Raw genomic sequence first — 22571 nt, 5'->3', positions numbered from 1 at the left:
AAAAATAATTACAAAGCGCCTGTTGTAAATGAGAGGAGAAATGGTGCCCCATCCTTTATGTCAGTGGAAGGAATAGTGTCTCGTATAGGGAGGAAGAGTGCCCCAAGGGCAGGATGAAGACTAGCAAAGGGCCACGTCTGGCCCATGTAGTTTGGAGACCACTGCTCTAAAGGCACCATTTCCATTGATGTTTTGCCACGCTGCAAATCCCAGCTGCATTTGCATAGCAGCAGCCACTGATTCCAAATGCTGCAATGACAGGCACAAAGTGCATCCAGCTGCTTTAACTGCAGGTGAACACTGACTTTGCTAACAGTAAGAAATAGATGTGGCCACTGAGACCATACGCTGCAATGACAGGCCATTGGCTACTATCCGCACATAGCTGGCAATCCCAGCAAGGAATTGGTACAATCCTGCCACTGGGATTTGCAGTGTGGAAAAGCTCATGTGCAAATGCTGCTTTAGATAGGAATTCTCCATTTTGGAGAGATTTCCTCTCCTTTCCTGTTTCACCTGTAGCACAGAAAGTGAAGTGAAATCTCTGCGGGACACCGGCAAAAAATATTTTTTTGGAGGTCACTTCTTTTTAAGTGACCTCCAAAAAACCTTTCATGCTGTATATTACCAAATAACCAATACTGGACCATTTTTATTAAACAAAAAAAAAAAACACCCCCCCCCCCCCCCCACACACACACACCTTTTTGATTACTTTAAAACCCTGCTGTTCAACCTGAGTATTTCTGCAGCCCTCTGGGCCTTTGCACACACTGTGTGTTTCCTTATTGCTTTGTTTTAGTAATGATTTGTTAGTCTCGTACAATATGTCTCCAGCCTATGACTTTCTCCTGCAGCATGGCCCCTAGTCTCTAACAACTCCGATAGCATGCTTACTGTCGCTACCTATCTCTAGCATTTTGTCTTGAGTGTTTGACCATCTCTTCTAGCATTCCCACAGTTTCATGTTCTCAGTCTCTGACCATCTCCTGTATTATATCTGCAGTCTCTGACCATCTACAGTGGGGATCGAAAGTTTGGGCACCCCAGCTAAAAATTTGTATTAATGTGCATAAAGAAGCCAAGGAAAGATGGAAAAATCTCCAAAAGGCATCAAATTACAGATTAGACATTCTTATAATATGTCAACAAAAGTTAGATTTTATTTCCATCATTTACACTTTCAAAATAACAGAAAACAAAAAAATGGCGTCTGCAAACGTTTGGGCACCCTGCAGAATTTATAGCATGCACTGCCCCCTTTGCCAAGCTGAGACCTGCCAGTGTCATGGATTGTTCTCAATCATGGTCTGGGAAGACCAGGTGATGTCAGTCTCAAAGGTTTTAAATGCCCAGACTCATCTGACCTTGCCCCAACAATCAGCACCATGGGTTCTTCTAAGCAGTTGTCTAGAAAACTGAAACTGAAAATAGTTGACGCTCACAAAGCTGGAGAAGGCTATAAAAAGATAGTAAAGCGTTTTCAGATGTCAATATCCTATGTTTGGAATGTAATTAAGAAATGGCAGTCATCAGGAACAGTGGAAGTTAAAGCAACATCTGGAAGACCAAGAAAAATATCAGACAGGACAGCTCGCAGGATTGTGAGAAAAACAATTCAAAACCCACGTTTGACTGCACGATCCCTCCAGAAAGATCTGGCAGACACTGGAGTTGTGGTACACTATTCCACTATAAAGAGATACTTGTACAAATATGGTCTTCATGGAAGAGTCATCAGAAGAAAACCTCTTCTACGTCATCACCACAAAAATCATCGTTTGAACTTTGCAAATGAACATATAGACAAGCCTGATGCATTTTGGAAACAAGTTCTGTGGACCGATGAGGTTAAAATTGAACTTTTTGGCCAGAATGAGCAAAGGTACGTTTGGAGAAGAAGGGGCACAGAATTTAATGAAAGGAACCTCTATCCAACTGTTAAGCATGGGGTTGGATCAATCATGCTTTGGGGTTGTGTTGCAGCCAGTGGCACAGTGAACATCTCACGAGTAGAAGGAAAAATGGATTTAATAAAATTTCAGCAAATTTTGGATGGTAACTTGATGCCATCTGGGAAAAATCTGAAGTTAAAAAGTTCTACAAATGGATAATGATCCTAAACACACCTCGAACTCCACGGGGGATTACATCAAGAGGCGTAAACTGAAGGTTTTGCCATGGCCTTCACAATCTCCTGACCTCAACATAATTGAAAATCTATGGATAGACCTTAAAAGAGCAGTGCGTGACAGACAGCCCAGAAATCTCAAAGAACTGGAAGACTTTTGTAAGGAAGAATGGGCAAAGATACCTCAAACAAGAATTGAAAGACTCTTGGCTGGCTACAAAAAGCGTTTACAAGCTGTGATACTTGCCAAAGGGGGCAGTACAAGATATTAACTCTGCAGGGTGCCCAAACTTTTGCAGACGCCATTTTTTTGTTTTCTGTTATTTTGAAAGTGTAAATGATGGACATAAAATCTAACTTTTGTTGACATATTATAAGAATGTCTAATCTGTAATTTGATGCCTTTTGGAGATTTTTCCATCTTTCCTTGGCTTCTTTATGCACATTAATACAAATTTTTAGCTGGGGTGCCCAAACTTTTGATCCCCACTGTATCTCTTGTAGTATTCCTGCAGTCTCGTACAATCTCTGGCATCATGCTCTCATTCTTTGATCATCTCTTGTATCATTCCTGCAGTCTGTATCCTGTTGTATCTCTGCTGTTTCTGACACTGAATATTCGCTGAATTTTATGGGCAGCCCTTTGGTGATGTTGAGGCCCCGTAATAACAAGAAAGTTGACCACCACGGCTTTAAAGGGACACTGTTAACAGACCATCCATTTCAACATCCGCTTTAGTGTATGAGCATGTGCCCATAAACGGCAATCGGCAGTAATTAACCGCCTCCCTCTCAGGACTACATGTCCCATGATACGGGGCAGAGGTTTGTGTGCTGGTCTTTGCTCGGCGGGGCATAGAAAGATCTTACATGGTCTGCTGAAGATGTTGGATGTGGTGTTGTGTGGCATAAAAGTCACTACCAGGAGTGTGCACCTTTTTGTATAAAATTTCTGCTGCATATAGGTCATGAGTTGGCAGCATTGTCATTCAGTTACCAAAAGTGCCTGGGGCCAAGGTTTTGGATAGAAGATCTAGGAGTAGAAAGGAAAGACTGGCCATAAATTATACATTAGTGGGAAAGGTGAGACTATAGGGATGTGTGTGTGTATATAAAAGTATTCAGACCCCCTCAATGTTATGTTGCAGCCTGATATTACAGTTATTTACATTTTATTTTTTTTCTCAATCTACACTCAGAACCCCATAATGACAAAGTGAAAACCGCATTGTAGAAATATCTGTAAATTTATTGAAAAGTAAAAACTGAAATATCACATGTACTTAAGTATTCAGACCCTGTACTACTTTGTTGAAGAACCTTTGACAGCAATTACAGCCTCGACTGTGTTTTTGGGTATGACGCGACAAGCTTTGCACACCTGGATTGTGGCAATTTCTGCCATTCTTCTTGGCAAATCCTCTCAAGCTCAGTGAGGTTGGATGGAACAGTCAATGTACAGCTATTTTCAGGTCTCTCCAGAAATGTTCAATAGGGTTCAAGTCGGGCTTTGACTGGGCCACTCTAGGGCATTCACAGTTGTCCCTAAGCCACTCCTGTGTTGTCCTGACAGTGTGTTTAGGGTTGTTGTTATGGTGGAAGGTGAATCTTCAACTCAGGCTGAGGCCCTGAGCACTGTGGAACAGGTTTTCCTTGAGGATATCTCTGTACTTTGCTTCAGCTTTCCCTCAGCTCTGACCAGTCTCACAGTCTCTGCTGCTGAGAAACTCATGATGTTGCTGCCACCACCAAGCTTCACTGTTGGGATGGTATTGGGCAGGTGATGAGCGGTGCCTGCTTTCCTCCAGACAGAACATTTAGAATTGAGGTCAAACAGCGCTGAGCATACTGTTGGCGCTATATAAATCCTGTATAATAGTAAAAAACAGTTCTATCTTGGTTTGATCAGACCAGAGAATCTTGTTTCTCACCACAAACTCCAAGTGGGCTTTCATGTGTTTTGCACTGGGGAGAGGCTTCTGTCTAACCACTTTGCCATAAAGCCCAGATCAATGGAGGGCTGCAGTAATTGTTGTCCTGGAATTTTGAGAATTATGGAGGCCACTGTGCTCTTGGGATCCTTCGGTGCAATAGAAGTTGTGTGTGTTTTTTTTTTTTTTTTTTTTTTTTGTAGCCTTCCAAGATCAGTGTCTTTCAATAATTATGTCTCTGAGCTCTGCAGACAGTTCCTTTAGAGCAAAGGCCATGAGGTCAGATACAGTATACGTTGGCAGCGGTGAGGCCTTTTAGAGAGAGGTGTGCGCCTTTTACAAATCCTGTCCAATTAGTTTAATTTACCACAGTAATCGAGATATAGAAACATCTCAGCAACGATCAAGAGAAACGGGAGGCACTTGAGCTACATTTCAAGTGTTGTTGCATGGTCTGAATACTTATGCCAATGTGATATTTTAGTTTTTTTCTTTCATAAATTTTGTAAACATTTCCAAAATACTGTTTTCACTTTGTCATTATGGGGTACTGAGTGTAGATTAATAGAAAAAAATAATTGCAGACCACCCACAGTACTTTTACTGTGGGTTGCATGGGTAGGGCAGATCACGTACATGTACAGGGTTAGGGGCGCGCAGCTCTCCAATCCCGCAAATACTATGTCCACCGGACAGTGGAATGCAGATCCTGGGAGCCCAATGTTATGCCATTGCAATCTCAAAGCTGTTATGAATGAATGCTTCCTATGCTGTGATTGACCCACAGCTATCACATTGTACCTGGGCCAACCCCAGCATCCTGTACCATGTAGTTAGCTGTGATCACTATTGATCTGTGATTGAGTACAGCTGTCATGAATGTAACCCTGTTACAATGAAGATCACTAACAGCAAACAAAGTGGTCTCTGATCACCCCCTCAGAGAAGTACACCATTTTTACCATGTGCACATCACAGCCATCCAGAGCAGTGTGATTACAGTGAAGCACACAGACCCCACCCCCTGCACTCATCTAACCCTTTGATCGCCCCTCATGTTAACCTCTTCCTGCCCAGTGCCATTAGTAGTGTCAGTTCTTTTTTTTTTTTTTTTTTTTTCCCAGCACTGATCACTGTGGTGTCACTGGGGATGTCAATGACATCAAGTCAGTTCCCCCCAGTGTTAGAATGTCCTCCGCAGTCCCGCTATAAGTCACTGATCGCCGTCATTACTAGTAAACAAAAAATCCCAGTGTATATATATCGCCATTTGTAAGCTTTATAACTTTCATGTAAACCAATTCATTTACACATATATTGGGATTTTTAATTTTTTTTTAGCAAAGACATGTAGCAGAACACATTTTGGCATAAATTTGACAATTTGATTTTTTTATTTTTTACTAGACATGTTTAACAAAGTCACAAATGTTTGTTTTTCTCAAAAATCAGTTTTTTTTTTTTAATAGCGCAAAATATAAAAAATGCACAGGCGATCAAATACCACTGAAAGAAAGCACTATTTGGTTAGAAAATAGGGCAAAAATGTAATTTGGGTGCAGCGTTGGATGACCGTGCAATTGTCAGTTAAAATAACGCAGCGCCGTAACACAAAAAATGGACTGGTCAGGAAGGGGGGTAAATTCTCAGGATGCAAGTGGTTAATTAAGCTTTAGTAATAAAACCTGGAAGCTGATTGAATTTTGTGCACTTCTGCATAGAAACCAGAGTCAACCAGCTTTAGTAAATAAACCCCTATATTAGGCTCAATGCACATAGCTTTACACAAGAATAAGGGCTCGTTCACACTTGGCTGTTTTACCAACGCTTGCCAAACGCCCCTATAGCGTTTGGCAAGCGTTGGTCCGGCGTTTGGGGAGCGTTTTTAACGCTCGGCAAACGCTCCGCAAATGCCGCATGCGTGGTTTAGCGGCGGTTGCTAGGCTTTTGCCGAGCGTTAAAAACGCCCCACAAACGCCTATAATGCACTTCGAATGGTGTTACCGCTGCGCAACCGCACCGCAAACGCCGGCTGGGCGTTTGTGGAGCTGCACCATAGACTAGAATAGGAGGCTTCAACGCCTCCTGACTTGACCAGAGGCGTCCGTTTTGCCGCAACGCAAATGCTCCCGTTAGAACAGCAGCATGTGCTGTAATGTGCACAATTGGCAGAGGCTTTTGGGAAGCGGTAAAAACGCTTCCCAAACGCTTCTCTGCCGCCTGCACACAACACTAGTGTGAACGTAGCCTAAGGGTCTTTATTCAGCCATGTGATTTTTGTGGTTTTTTTTTTTTTTTCTGCATCTCATTTGACTCAAAATAAATGTCACTTGGTCAAAATAAAAAAAATAAAACTGATCGTATCCTGGTGTGTTTTGACTGTGAATTGAGCTCATTGCATGGCAGTAGCTTTGATAAGCATGAACTGTTAATTGGCAGCAATTTGGATATAACATTAACCACTTGACCTCTGAAAGATTTACCCTCCCCCCCCCTTCTTTTTTTTTTTTTTTTGACACAAGCCATTTTTTGCGATATGGCACTGTTATTTTAACTGACAGTTTCGCAGTCATGCAATGCTGTACATTAAATTTGTAATCCCCCCCCCCCCCCCCACAAATAGAGCTCTCTTTTGGTACTATTTGATCACCTCTGGGTGATCATATTATTATTATTTTTTTTTTTTTTCTTTTGCTGTAGAGACCAGTAAGTTTGAAAAAAAAAACCTGTAAAAATGTAAAAAATCAGATTGCTTAATTTAATTTTGGCCAATATATATTCTGCTACATATTTTTGGTAAAAAAAAAAAAAAAAAAAAAATCCCAGTAATCGTATGTTTATTGATTTTTGCTCAAAAGTTATAGCGTCTACAAACTATGGCATATACTGGAATTTTTAATTTTTAATTTTTTTTTAATTTCTGGATTCTATTTCCTGTTGGCAGAGAGAGAGAGAGTATCCAGCACATTGTCATTGACTGGACATAGCCCTGCCTTGTTTGCATAGGCAGAGCTGGGTTCTGTCAGTTTCCTAGATGATCAGCAGGGCCTGGAGGTAATCCAGTGGACGGCTTCTGCTGGGACCTATCACAGCAGAAGCATTGCATCGGAGGTGCACACTCGCACCCACGACCAGGAAGTGTAGAACCATGTTTTATATACGTGATCCTGCCTAGCGGTCAGCAAATAGTGAATTTTTCTGCAAGAAAGGGTTTTAAGGGTTCTTATTTTTTAATCTTGTTGGTGCTGGAAAGATTAGGGTTTACGCTATGTTGATTGGGGACTAGCTGCAGTTATCGAACACTGAAGATGCAACAAAGTTGATTGCAGCCACTTTAAAACCAAAACTACTGTGGATTTGTGCTAAACCTGTGAAGTGGCTAGAGTAGGGCTAGAGCACCTGTCTGTCAGGGAAAGTGATAGCAGCAGGGAAAGCGCCCCGATGAGTAGGGACAGGCTAGGGACCCGCAATCTTGTGTTGTAGCCTCCCCTTTGGGACTGGACCAGCCAGGCCGCGTTCCACCAGACAGATGCTGTTGGTGCATCGTTACTCTCTGCCAAGAATTGAACTTTGAGTGTTAGCCTAAGCAGCATTCTCTGTAATATGAGTTGGGTTTTTTTTATAATCGGGTTCTGTGTCTTTACTCCTACAGCACCCCGTTGCACCTCTCCACACTTGGTGTAGTCGGCAGGATATGTCCCTTGCAGCAGGTGCAGTAGGAGGATTGGACTCTATCATGGCTCCAATAGGGTCAACCTTAGCCCTGATACCAATGTTTAATGGCTCAAATATCACCTTGTCAGATTAGAAGAGACTGGAATGTGCTGCTCGCCTGTACCAGGTCCTGGCTGGTGGCGGGGCTGGCTATTAACGCCTTAGAGCAGTGGTCTCCAAACTGCGGCTGGGGGCCAGATGCAGCCCTTTGATTTGCCTTTATCTGGCCCTTGGAGCACTATTCTCTCACTAAGACACGAATATGCTGACTAACACCAACGTTGGAAAAAATAATTTCTCCCGGGGACACCAATGATGGGGCACTATTCCTTCCAATGATACCAGCAATGAGTTTGTTTTTGAACTGAGTTTGTTATAGGCCTCCCAATGAGGAGGTGGAGACTCAGCTTCTTGCACAGATCGAAAGGGCTTGGACAGTGATCATAATGGGGGATTTTAACTACCCGGAAATTGACTGGAGTAATGGTACCGCAGGAACAGTTAAAGGGCAAAAATGTTTAAACCTACTACAGGACAATTTTATGGTACAGTTCATAGAGGCCCCAACTAAGAATGATGCTCTGCTGGACCTGGTAATCTCAAACCATGCAGAGCTTATTACGAATGTCCATATAAAAAACATCTGGATAGCAGTGACCATAACATGATTTCTTTTGTTAGTTGTAAACAGCAAGCACAACCCTCAATTTTAAGAGCGCTAATTTTCTAAGGCTGAGAGCTGCTCTCCAAGACTTGGGCTGGGAGGGAATATTGGCATCAATAAACTCAACACCGAAATGGGAGTTCTTCAAAAAGACTGTATGTGAACACACTGCAAAATATATTCCCATGGGCAACACGTTTAAAAGGCTAAAAATGAAACCTATGTGGCTTATGGCCAATATTAAAAAAGATAAGAGATAGATAATAAGAAAAGAGCTTTTCTTAAATATGAAGGAATGCTATCATTGTTTAAACTTTACAAAGAATATAACAGAATATGCAAAAAGGAAATAAAGGCTGCAAAAATTGAAAATGACAGAGCGCAAAAAGATAGCAGGACCAACCCCCAAAAATTCTTATATATTATAAATGTTCGGTCCAAGCAAGTAGGCCTTTTACAAAATAATCTAGAGTGGGTGACTGGGGACAAAGAGAAGGCAAATTTATTACCTTCTTCAGCTCTGTGTATACAAAGGAGCATTGGGGAACTCTTGTCCATAATGGGCATAGTATTGACACTGCTATAGATGATCCACATTGGCTCACAATTATTATGATCCAAAAATAAACAGAATAAAGGTGAATAAATCACCTGGACTGGATGGCATACACCCACGGGTCCTTAAAGAATTGAGCTCTGCCATTTAAAAGCCATTGTCTGTAATTTTTAGGGACTCTTTAATGACTGGCATAATACCATTGGATTGGCATAAGGCCAATGTGGTGCCAATATTTAAAAAAGGAGACAAAATGTTTACCAAGTAAGTATAGACCTGTTAGTTTAACTTCCATAGTTTGGAAGATACTGGAGAGTTTAAGAAAAGACAACATAGATGAGTTCTTGCTGGGGAAAAAAAACCCAGAGTTAGACTTAAAGATAACTCCTTTTCTAAGCGTCTTCCAGGACAGCCTCCTTGAGACGTAGAGCTCCTCCCTCAGGGACAGGAAACGCGTAAGCACAGTACTTTAAAGGTGGACCTCCAGGCCTCCCTGTTCTTTCTTCCTCCCTCCTTCTTTCTTCCTCCCTCCTTCTTTCTTCCTCCCTCCTTCTTTCTTCCTCCCTCCTTCTTTCTTCCTCCCTCCCTCCTTCTTTCTTCCTCCCTCCCTCCCTCCCTCCTTCTTTCTTCCTCCCTCCCTCCCTCCCTCCCCCTTCCTTCCTCCCTCCCTCCCTCCCCCTTCCTTCCTCCCTCCCTCCCTCCCCCTTCCTTCCTCCCTCCCTCCCTCCTTCCCTCCTTCCCTCCCTCCTTCCCTCCCTCCTTCTTCCTCCCTTCCTTCCTTTTTTTTTTCTTCTCTCAAGAACCACAGGAAGACACTAAAAGACCTAACCATGTAACCATAAATATACATTACTGTACAATCTTAGGGTGGGAAATCCCGGTTTTCCTGGAAGACTCGTAGAAAAGGACTTACCGGTAAGTCTAACATTGAGACAGCCTCTTTGAGACGATCAAGAACCTATCCTCTAGGGTGGGGCTACTTCCTGGAGGACTTTGTGCCCAAATGTCTGATGCTCGCTAGAAAGGAAATCCAGGTGATAATGCTTCACGAAGGTGGAAAAGCTGGACCAGGTGGCCGCCTTAAAGATCTGTTGTGGCGAAGCACCGGCTCTCTTTGCCCAGGATGCTGACAAGGATCTGGTTGAGTGTGCATTAAAAAAATGGGGGAGAAATTTCTAATAAACTATACGATTCCGTAATAGCCATCCTAATCCATCTAGCTATGGTGGACTTGGACGCCTTGTTGCCCTTCCGTGCTCCTACAAAAAGAGAATCTGAATTCTCTGGATCTATTAAGATAGACCAAAAGGCTCCTTCTAACATCCAATAAACGTAATATTTCCTCCTCCCTGCTTACGGGAGCAGAACAGAAGGTCGTCAAAACTATATCCTGAGATCAATGAATGCAGAAGAAAACCTTGGGGGGAAATCCTGGATCTGTTTTGAGCACAATTCTATCCTCAAACAGCCAAAAAGGGCTCCTTAATGGAAAGCGCCTGTAATTCACTCACCCTACAGGCTGACGTGATTGCTATAAAAAAAGAAAAAACAGTTTTTAGTCAAAAACTTAATTGGAGACTTCTCCAGAGGTTCAAAGGGACAAAGAACCAAGGCTTTTAGAACCAGGGACAGATCCCAAATTGGACAAGACCTGACTGCCGCCAGCCTGGACTTGGAAAGGGTCCTGAAAAAATTTGTTATAAAGGGATCCTGCTAGAGGGAGATCTGAAAACAAACACTGAGGGCCGAGGCCTGCACCTTTAAGGTGCTAACTGAAAGGCCCTGATCTGTCCCCTCCTGAAAGAAATCTAACACCGCCGGGATTTCCGGAGGGCCCCGCCCCTTACCTAGCAACCAGGAGTTTAATTTTCTTCAGACCTTAGCATAGCTAGCTCTGGTGACTGGTTTGCTGCAATTCACTAAAATCTTTATAATTCTTTCAGAAAACTCCTGAGCTTTCAGGAGTTCTTCAGGAGCCACGCAGTCAACCTCAAGGTTTTGACTTTAGGGTGTAGCACGGGACCCTGACCAATCAGATCTTCCATCTCTGGAAGGGGGAACTGAGGCCAGGCTCCATAGCAGAGGAAACCATGCCCTCGTTGGCCAGAACGGTGCTATCAGAATGAGGTTTGCTTTTTCTAACATATTTCTGCAGGAGTGCTGGGATCAGCCTCACTGGAGGAAATGCGTAAAAGATTTGAACTTCCACGTGCTTGCTGAGGCATTCCCCCCCTAAAGCCTGATCCCGCGGATTTAGGGAGAAGACCCGGCTGACTTTCCTGTTTTCCTGGGAAGCAAAGAGATCGGCCTCCGGCATGCCCCACCTGAGAGTGATGGTCGAGAATACTTTGTGGTTGAGAGACCATTCGTCATGTTTGACTGGATGCCGACTTAGGAAGTCTGCTAGGGAGTTTTGCGCCCTTTCAGATGAATGGCAGATATCAAAAGCAAATTTTGCTCGGCCCAAAGATAGTATGCTGTTTGCGATTACTTGAAGAGGGGGGCTTTGCGTACTCCCTTGCTTGTTGATGTATGCCACCATAGCCATATTGTCTGAATGGATCTGTAGGTGACTGTCTAATAGATCTGTCTGGAAGGCATCCAACGCTCATTGGACTGCTAGAAGCTCTCTCTGATTTGAGGATTTCTTCGCCTCCTCCCTGGACCAAGGCTGCTTTGTCGCCTAGATGGGCTCCCCAACCAAAACTGCTGGCATCGGTCGTAATGATAACCAGACAAGGAGAGTTCCACTCCAGAGCCCTGGCCAGATTGACGTCTTTCCACCAGTCCAAAGGGACCTCTTGACCCTGGACAGGAGCTGGACTGTCAGATCTAAAGTAGACCTGTCCCTGTTCCAAACCTTCAGAAGAAAAGCCTGCAGTGGCTGATGGTGGAATCTTGCCCACGGGACAGCTTGGAAACATGAAGTCATGACCCACTGCCCTCATAATATCCCTTTATTGTCGTGGATAGATTGCTCTGCAATTTTGCCAGCATCTGACCTACCCTGAGAAATGTTTCTCTTGAAAGGAAGATCTTTCTCTCTACCAAGGAACTCTTGTACCCCAGATAGGTAACTCTCTGGGAGGGAGTTAAGGATGACTAGTCCCTGTTTATGAGCCACCCTAGACTCAGAAGGAAGTCCTGAGCAACCTGCATATTTTCTGTCAGCTGTTGGTGAGATCTGGCCACGAAGAGGAGATTGTCCAGATGGAGAATGATCATAATAGACCTCAAACTTAGGGGAGCTAAGGCCTCCGCAAGCACTTTCGTAAAAATTCTTGGTGCTGAAGCCAGACCAAAAGGTAGAGCCCGACACTGCCAGTGGTGGATCTCTAAACCCATCCTTACCGCTATTCTTGGGTATTTTTGACACGCATGATGAATGGGAATGTGGAAACACGCATCCTTCAGATCCAGCGTAGCCATGAAACAACCTGTGTAAAGGATGTTTTTTAGAGAGATCGATTTATCCTGAAGTGTTTGTACCTTAGAGACTGAGGGGGCGCAGGTTTAGGAGAAGGCAAAACTTGCCCGAGGGCTTTTTCACTACGAACACGTGGCAATAACATCCCCTGCCCTGCTCATTCCGGGGAATTCGGGTAAGGACCTGCTGATCTACCAGGTCTCCAATTAGGACATGCAGGGCCTGCACTCCTTCCTGATCCTTGGGAAGGTGGGTTACCAGATACCTGGCAGGGAGACTGGAGTTGAACTCTCCAACCTGTACCCCTTCTCTATCAAGTCTAGAATGTATGGGTTCGAGGAGATTGAAGGACACTGAGGGAGAAAGGTCCCCAGTCTTCCCACTGGGACGCCCAAGTCATTGAGACTTGGCGGGGCTTTGAGGAGGATTGACTAAGATCCCCCCTCCTCTTCCCCTATTCTTGTGCCCTGTCTAATGCTTCTGAAGCGGAAGAACCTCTTTAACCTGAGAGAAGAAGAAGCGCCTCTAAGTGCAGCATAACACTTTAATGAAGAACAAAAGTAGGAACAATCACATTTTATGAGGTTAAAATAAGGCATGAAATAAATTAGTATGGTATAACATCGGACAGCCGTGGGATGTCATCGGTATCACTGAGCTGTCATCGGTGTCAGTGTTCCGCTGGAGCAGCGTGGTGGCTGGAGGGAGACCGCTGTGGAGCCGGCCGGCGTGCACGGCCTCCTCAAAGCTTGGTGGAACGCACGCTGGAACGCAGCGTTGGCGTGATTACGTCAGTTAACCAGGGTGCACTGCGATGCGTTTCGGAGCATGCGCTGGCCTGGAGAGCCAGAAGAGCGCTGCTTTTTCAAGCAGGGGGAAGTGGGAGTCTCATACGTTTTGTGTGTGTGTGTGTGTGTGTGTGTGTGTGTGTGTGTATATTAGTGTTAATCCTCATTGTGGCTGATTGGCAATTACCCAATTGATTAAGCAATCATATGATTTACCATTGTTGTAAGGTGACAGTATGTGGATAAAAGTGTAGGGGAAGAGAATTTAAAAATTAGAAATGAATGAAAATTCAAAATTAAAATGGGATGAGATGGACAAAAATGAAACGTGGAAAATGGGGGAAAAAAGGGGGAAGTGAAAAAGGAAAAAAGGTAGGAGACAAAACATTTATTTATTATGGAAATGGAGAATAACCTAAAATAAAAATAATAAATATATAAATAGTAACAATACAAATACAACTGGAAAAATAAAAGTTAAAAAATACATTGGAAAATTAAATAATTAAAAAATGAACTAAAAGAATTAGATATGTTGCACACAATAGTGTATGCTTGGTGAGATGGCTCATAAATTTGGCTAGTGATATAGGAAGTGGAGATCACCTTAAAACAGTGGTATATAAGAAATAAGTACGGTAAGTGAAAATGCAGTATAACCATGGTAATGATAATCAAATATTATCAAATATTATGACAATGATACAAATAATAAAAATAAAATGGTAACAATAATAGTCTATGCATAGTCCGCCCTGAGGTGATAGTATAATGAAAATAAATTGATTCAGCAAATGTGGTTAAATAATATAAATATATATTAATAAAAATCAATCAAAAATAAAATTAGTGTAGAAATGAGAGCGAAATGAAAATTAAAAGGGATAAAAACTGGATAAGCGTAAACATAGGGTGAAAAAATGACATGAGGTCTAGAGGATGGTGTTGATATCTAATTCCTCATTGAGACCGCCTGGGGACAGAGTATCCAATATAAAAATCCAGTAAGTTTCTTGTGCGCAGAGTTTGTTAAAAGGTTCGGACTCTGAAAGATTTCTGGGGATGGATTCTAAAATTCAGACATGTAGACCATCAGTGGATTTATCCTGGGCCTGTGTTTTCTAAAGAAAAAGCCTCCTGGAGTAAGATTTCTTCTTACTCTCTGGAAATGCCCTCTTATCAGCTGTACGCTCCAGAGCCTCCTGAAGACCTAGACCAAAAAGATTCTCGCCAGTAAAGGGTAAGACACAAAGGCGCAGTTTAAATGCTGAGTCCCCTGTCCAGGTTTTTAACTGTAATGCTCTTCTAGCTGAATTCACTAGGGCAGAGATTCTATCGGCTAGCTTAACTGATTTGGCCGAGGCATCCGCAAGGAAACATACTGCTTTAAATAGCAAAGGAAAGGATTTTAGAATTTGCTGCCTGGAGGTTCCTGCCGAGAGATGTGACTGTAACTGGGCAAGCCAGCATTCCAAATTTTTGGCAACACAGGTAGCAGATAAAGCTGGCCTGAAGCTGATAGAGGAGGATTCCCAGGCCCTGTTTAGTAAGACTTTGACCCCTTTTATCCATAGGATCCTTCAGGGCCCCCATATCTTCACATGCTTTGTCTTTTTAGAGACTTTAGTTAAGAGGGTGTCTAACTTTGGAACCTTGTTCCATGGCTGAAATCCACTATCCTCAAAAGGAAATCTCCTTTTAGGATTACCTGGGGGAAAAAAGGGTTTCCTTTTGGGGCTCTCCCACTCCTGCTTAATGGTATCAACCAGGGAACTAACTAACTGGAAAGACCCTAGAGTGTGGGTTTTGCATGTAGACCCTGATACATAAGGTCATGTTTAGGCATACGTCCTCCTCTTCGATCTAGAAGGTTTCGTAGATAGCCATAAGGAGGTAGTCTACATCTTCCAGGGCAAATTTGTACCTGAAACCTCTGGAGGAGCAAACTTAACCGTCGTCCTCGTCTGAGCTTGAATCCGTCTGTGAGGAAGCAAGGGACCTAGGATCCTCTTCCAGTTCCTCCTCCACTCTTAATCCTTCTGATACCGTCGTACCAGCCAACTGGGTCCAAGGCCCCAGTGGTGTTTGCCTTCTATCTAACAGGGATTTAAGATTGAAATGTAGACGCCATATCATCCTTAATGGAGGTGAGGTCTTTATGGCAGGCTGTAAAAGACTCATCTTTAATAGGGCTATTCCCACAATTGCGGCATAAAGGCTTTTCCCAAGCTGAACCCAATTTTGCAGCACAAACTGCACACTTCTTCTTGGGGGCTTGACTCTGCGTCTTGTCCTGTGATTTAACCTACAACAAGCAAGAAACATAATGCAAAAAATGCCCACACTCCTCATCCAAACACCACTGTGCTGGTGGAGCAAAAAAGGAAGTGTGCCCCACCATCACCTGCACTCAGAGATTGGGGAAAGAGGGAAAAAAAACACCCCCAGGGATCAGCAAGAGGGAATCTAAAGTTGCCCAAGCCTACCTGAGAGGAGCCGGTGCCTGAAGAACCATGTTCCGCTTGCTGAGCGGAGCCAGCACCTTCCATCCCATCCTTGTGGTATGGATCCACAGCCTCTGCTAGGCTGTAACACTGCACCAGCCACCCGACCTGATGCCTGCGTCGCTATGGAGACCGGAACCTCAGTCACAGATGTCCGCCGATGACATCACCGTGACCGACACTTCTGGTGCTTGGAGCGTACCTTCTGGAAATCACAGCTGCCCACGCCTGCCTGGTGGACTCTTCCACCTGAGCTTTTCCTCAACCCTCGGGGATGTGGACCAAACAAGTGCCTCCAGCACCTGAAGGAGGAAGCCCTGGCACCTTCAACCCTGTCAGCCTTGCAAACCATGCTGACAAAGCTAGCTCAGGATATGGCCTATCTAAAACAGGAGATAACCTCCTCCAGAAAGGATTCCCCCCAACCCCATAGAGGCGATTAACCTGTTACTCAGGGACCCTGAGGAGGGCCGAAAATGCTGACGTTGTGGCCGATATGGACATATATCCAAGAACTGTGGGTGGTCTGGATTCAAAAACCCCTCCAGGCCATCAAACTAGTGACTCCCGGGGTACAGGGATAAACCGTTTATGGTGGAACCTCTCAAGGATGCCAGAAGAATGGCCAATGGGTCGTACCTTGTCCAAGGTCCATACAGGAAAAGTCTTAGTGCAACTCATCAACCTGGGAACAACACCAGTCTCACTGCCCAGGCACCATACCTTGGCTGACCCCTATGCAGTGCCTCATCACTGCATCTCTGAGGCCCAACCAAGGGTTGAAGCAGTATGTACCCCTCTACAGGCAGCTATGACATCCTGGGACGAGACTCTGTACAAGTCACTATGGAACAGTTGGACATTCCATTAAAGAATTTTCCCTATCCCAACAGACACTTCTCAATCAGCTGCTGGCAAAACACCTGCTAGTGTGATCACCCAATCCACACATGGGATACACCACTATCCAACGTTGGGCCTGAAGATTACTTAAAGCATTACTAAACCCAGGACCCTGCATTTACTATATCCGGTCTTAGAAAGTACACAGAACATGGAAATGCAATTATTTTTAGTAAGTATAAACTGCTAAATACTTTTCTCATTAGCAGTTAGAACAGTCTTATGACTTCTATCAGTGTCTGGCCAAGCACTGGTTAAAGCCTGGAGGAGGAGTTTACATTTTCCTCTGTCTGTCCTATGGATAGGGCTGATTGGCCCTGTGCCTATCGCATGCAGATTGGTGACAGTAAATGGGGAGGATCAGAAAAGACAGGATCAAACAGTGTTTACAGAATGCCTAAGATTAACCCTTTAGGTTCCACAGCGAGTATAACTAGCTTGCTTTACTGCATATACAAACTGATTAATGTTTTGAGGGTTTTAAAGGGTTACTAAACCCACAACAGTAAATAGTGTACAACTGTTGCCAGGGTGTATGTAAGCAATTGGGTGGCTTCCATCTGACAGTTGGCTTGTTAGATTTACTTTACTAGTATGTATCACTGTGTAAAGCCCCTCCCCACCCACTGCTGCCAAAACATGCTAGCTGAGAAACGTTTATTGGAGAAGAGACATACAGAGACTCTTCTGCAATAGAAAACTTGACTGCTAGCATTTTTATAGTTTAGGGCCTTGAAAAAGTATTCATACCCATGAAATTTTCCACATTTTGTCATGTTACAACCAAAAACATAAATGTATTTTATGTGATAGACCAACACAAAGTGGCACATAATTGTGAAGTGGAAGGAAAACGATAAATTGTTTTCAAACATTTTTTACAAATATTTGAAACGTGTGCATTTGTATTCAGCCCCCCAAGTCAATATTTTGGAGAACCACATTTCGCTGCAATTACAGCTTTTTGGGTATGCCTCTACCAGCTTCACATCAAGAGTGAAATTTTTGCCCATTCTTCTTTGTAAAATAGCTCAAGCTCTGTCATATTGGATGGAGAGTGTCTGTGAACAGCAATTTTCAAGTCTTGCCACAGATTCTCAATTGGATTTAGGTCTGTACTTTGACTAGGCCATTCTAACACATGAATATGCTTTGTGGTCCTTCTACAGAAGGTGAACTTCCGCCCCAGTCTCAGGTCTTTTGCAGACTCTTAACCGGTTTTCTTCTAAGATTGTCCTGTTTTTGGCTCCATCCATCTTCCCATCAACTCTGACCAGCTTCCCTGTCCTTGCTGAAGAAAAGCATCCCCAAAACATGATGCTGCCACCACCGTGTTTCACAGTGGGGATGGCTGCCACACAGAGCTTTTTTGTTTTAGGTAAAAAAGTTAGATTTTGGTTTCATCTAACCAAAGCACCTTCTTCCACATCTTTGCCATGTCCCAGACATGGCTTCTCACAAACTGCAAATGGGACTTCTTATGCCTTTTATTTCAACAATGGCTTTCTTCTTGCTACTCTTTCATAAAGGCCAGATTTGTGGAGTGCACGACTAGTAGTTGTCCTGTGGACAGATTCTCCCACCTGAGCTGTGGATCTCTGCAGCTCCTCCAGAGTTACCATGAGCCTCTTGACTGCTTCTCTGATTAATGCTGTCTTTGCCGGGCCTGCCAGTTTAGGTGGACGGCCATGTCTTGGTAGGTTTGCAGTTGTGCCATACTCTTTCCATTTTTGGATGATGGATTGAACAGTGCTCCGTGAGATGTTCAAAGCTTGGGATTTTTTTTTTTATTGTAACCTAACCCTGCTCTAAACATTTTCACAACTTTATCCCTGACCTGTTTGGTGTGTTCCTTGGCCTTCATGATGCTGTTTGTTCTTGAATGTTCTCTAACCTCCTGAGGGCTTCATAGAACAGCTGTATTTATACTGAGATTAAATTACACACAGGTGGATGCTATGTACTAATTGGCTGACTTCTGAAGGCAATTGGTTCCACTAGATTTTAGTTAGGGGTATCAGAGTAAAGGGGGCTGAATACAAATGCACACCACACTTTTCAAATATTTATTTGTAAAAAAAATTGAAAACCATTTATCATTTTCCTTCCACTTCACTATTATGCGCAACTTTGTGCTGGCCTATCACATAAAATCCCAATAAAATACATTTGTTTTTAGTAGTAACGTCAAAATGTGGAAAATTTCAAGGCGTATGAATACTTTTTTCAAGGCACTGTAAGTTGTCAGTGAGCTGTCTGTTGAAGAGTGCATCCAATCCGCTTTCTCATGAATACGTGACGAAACAGATTTTTTTTTTTTTGCTGCCCTGTGAGCTCAAGACATTGTTTATTACAGCAGTGACTGTTAACATGAAAGTGAAGTCTTGTTTGCACAAAGTAACAGAATTATGTTGCAGAAATAGGAAGAAAACTAAACAAAATGTGTGTACTGCCACTCTAAATCAAGAGGTATTTACTGTTCAGTGGCAGAGATGGAGCCTCAGGAATGAGTTTGCTGCATAAAAGTGGAAACAGAAGGGAGGGGGTTGTAGGCCTCTGTACAAGAGGAGTCCTATTTTTAGGACTCTTTACGTGCTCAGCCAAAATATATCTACTTCACTAGTGACAAGAGATGCTGAATAAAACTGTACCTAGGTAAATTAAATGACCATTCCAGATGTTATCCACGGATTCACAACATTGTTAGATTAGCAATGACAATGTTATTTACAATATTTTTGAAAGAATACAATCTTATATTTTTTTTAAATTGAAGTAAATTTTACCAACACAATACTTGATGCTTGCTTGACTGTAACTGTGAAGCGTGCAGGCTTTCTGTAAGAAAGTTCTACACTGTTTGCATGCATTTTGACATCTTTCCGTAACCAATTTAAAATAGAAGGAAAGGAAATTCATAACGAACACCCCAAAAGTACTCGAGGAACCCCATAATCCCTTCAGTTAAATATTTAGAAAATCACTCAAATACTTTTTTTTTTTTTTTTTTTTTTTTTTAAATTGGCTTTGGGGAGCTTTCATGTGTGAACCATGCTGAGGCACTATACGTATAAACGTGGATGTGACAGAGCGTTGTTGGCCTGATGCTGGAATTTGCTGGATAACAGCCAACTGGGAAGATCAACAGATATGATTAGGTAATAGCAAAAGATAGGAAATAAAACCTTAATAGGTTAAAGTGGTTGTAAACGCTCACCTTTTTATAAAGCAACCCATTAAGTTTAAAATAGATACCCCTTCTTTCTCCCCCCGCCTTTTTTTTTTTTTTTTTTTGTTTAAGTGATACATTCCCGCTGTTCTCAGCTGCTAAGTGATAAGCTGATAAGTGCTAGGGGAGGAGAAACAGTATTACACTGATCTTTCCAGTGAATAGCTGTGCTGGGAAGGGGGGGGGGGCCTTGGCAGTACAAGTCTGATCATTGGAGGAGAGCAGGCTGAGTTCCCAGCACAGCTAGAGGAATGACCACTCTGTACTCCTGTCTAGTGTGGTCAGTTTTTAAAGGAAATCAGCGGGACTGGCAGGAAGACCTATATTATGACCAGATATCAGGACAGTTTACATGGCCCCCATCAGTACATAATCTCCTCCCTTATCAAGCGATTTTTCTCACACTATTGTTATACCTATGGGTTAATGGGGTGTATTTCTATTCATAATTATTAGTAGTTCTTCTAATGCTTTGCCATGTATGCAATCTCATGTACACAACCCCTTTTATATTTGTGATCTGATATAATTTATTTATGATTTGACATAGTTCTTGTATTCTCTTAATAATTCATCCATCGGTTCGTTATGCATTTACTATATATTGGTGCATGTTCTTTACCCTCTCGATTTTATAGGATTCATTCTTTGCATTATTGTTCCATTATTTATATATATATATATATATATATATATATATATATATATTTTTTTTTTTTTTTTTCCTTCTTTACTTTTGTTTAATTTTAATAGTTAGTTATATCATTGCCCAGCTTCATATATTATCATTACTTCTATTTTTTTTTTTTATAGTTTCCGCCATCATTGTCTATTGCGCAGGAATCCTGTCACTGTTTGCCTGGCTCTATTACATTTATAGGCATGTCCCTTTCCTGATTGTTCCGCTGTGTCTCCGCTTTCCCCTCCTATTTATTCAGCTCAGTCCTCAGTGGGTCGCGGTCTTGATGTAGGAGCTATTGCGCATGCTCTGAAACACGTCACCACCCACCATTGGTGTCACTTCTGGGACTTGCGTTCCATGGCGGCCCTGGAAGAGCTGTGGCCATCTTGGAGTTGCCCCTGCTGCTGCTGGACGGCACAGTGAGCTCCAGGAAACAGAGACAGGAGCCCTGCATTGATGTTTTTTACCAACATTTGGATGTACTGCACTTAGAAGAGCCTTCTTTCTCTTCTGTTCAATGTAATGCTTAATGCTGTGCCCTCCTTCAGTAATGACAGATACTGTAAGTTCTTGCTTTCAGTAGCTGCAATGTTCTCACAATCATCCATTGAGCTGGTGTCAATTCATTGGAACTGAGATCACTACAGCTGCCAGGTGGGCATCTGTGATGTAACGTCTGTGCATATCTCCCAGCATTTGTTCTCTATGGTCCCACTGTATGTAAGAATATACCCACTCTCTTATGTGTACATCTGAGATGGAATAGGGACATTGGGATTTGTAGTGTACATAAAGTGTAACTAACGTGCAGTGCTTGTTCCAAACAAAGTTGTGTGTGTGTTTGGGAACTCACAGCGGACGTTACAGGGCAGTAGAAAATGTGATAAAGCTATTTAATGAAAAATGGATTACAGGATCATGAAGTAATCTGTGTAAGGTTTATTTTTGGAGACTAAAAATTTTGTTGTCCCTTTTAGGCAATCCTCTTGAAAGAATATAATGGTGTGGGGGAAAAGGATACTTTAAAGTGTTACTAAAGTCTTCTTTTTTTTTTTTTTTTATTAAAATAACAAACATGTTATACTTGTCTACTCTGTGCAGTGGTATTGCACAGAGCGGCCCTGATCCTCCTCTTCTCGGGTCCCCCGCTGGCTATCTTGGCTCCTTTTGAGCCAGTGCGCAATATCTTGAATGTTCAATTTAACTGATGACATTCTACAGGTGTAAGGTCAACTTAAAGCAGAACTGCAGTGCATCTGAGCACAACAAACCAAAAACGCTATGTGATTCATTTTTACATTCAAAGCAAACTCCCCCATTCATCCATGTCTCCATGCTTTTTGCTGAGAAATCACTTTGAAAAATGACCCCCCCCCCCCCAGCATTTCTGCTTGTGGTCATCTTGAGTAATCTTGATGATTCATGTAGCATTTACTTCCTGGAATCCATCTGCCCTTAGCTCAGGCGTACAGACAGGAGGATGTGCTTAGCCCCTCCTGAAGACTCCTGGGATATATGACATCACTTGCCTAGGCCAGAAACCAGGAAGTAACTAAATGTAATTAAGAAATGTAATAGTAAATAGTAATGTAATAATAATGTAACGGTAAGGAATGTAATAAAATTTTAAATAAATATGATATACCTTCTTATCTATTTACAAATGCTAGCAGCATAAGGATTATAAAATAGCCAATACTGACTGGGAGAGATAAGTTCCACTTTAACTGTACATTCCTCTGAACTGTTCAGACAATATTCTGATACAACATAATGTTCTCTACCATCTAACAGACGCCAACTTCTAATTACATGGGTTTTTTTTTTTTCCCCCAATACAGCGAGTTGTTACTCTAAAGTTAATCAAATAAAGATGCTAAAGTGACAGCTGATTAGATGATCAATATTTGTCTGAAATGTCTGTCTATAGATACAATGAAACATTGGTATATATTGATTATGTGGACTTGTATAAGGGAATCTGATGCTTCATAAATCAAATGCATTATATGAATTTTTATTGCGATTACAGATTTTGGATA

The 22571-nt window shown here is 42.5% G+C and overlaps 1 protein-coding gene across 3 annotated transcripts in view; it reads left to right on the top strand.

Moving 5' to 3' along the window:
- Positions 1-22571, top strand: part of LLGL2 (LLGL scribble cell polarity complex component 2) — a 154077-nt gene that overhangs the window by 35088 nt on the left and 96418 nt on the right. The window lies entirely within an intron of this gene.

Source organism: Staurois parvus, unplaced genomic scaffold (genome assembly GCF_062004578.1).
Source record: "Staurois parvus isolate SC_StPar_1 unplaced genomic scaffold, SC_StPar_1.0 ptg000813l, whole genome shotgun sequence".
NCBI classification, from domain to species: Eukaryota; Metazoa; Chordata; class Amphibia; order Anura; family Ranidae; genus Staurois; species Staurois parvus.
Note: the sequence above shows the minus strand (reverse complement) of the source record. Positions and strands in the feature narration are given on the sequence as shown.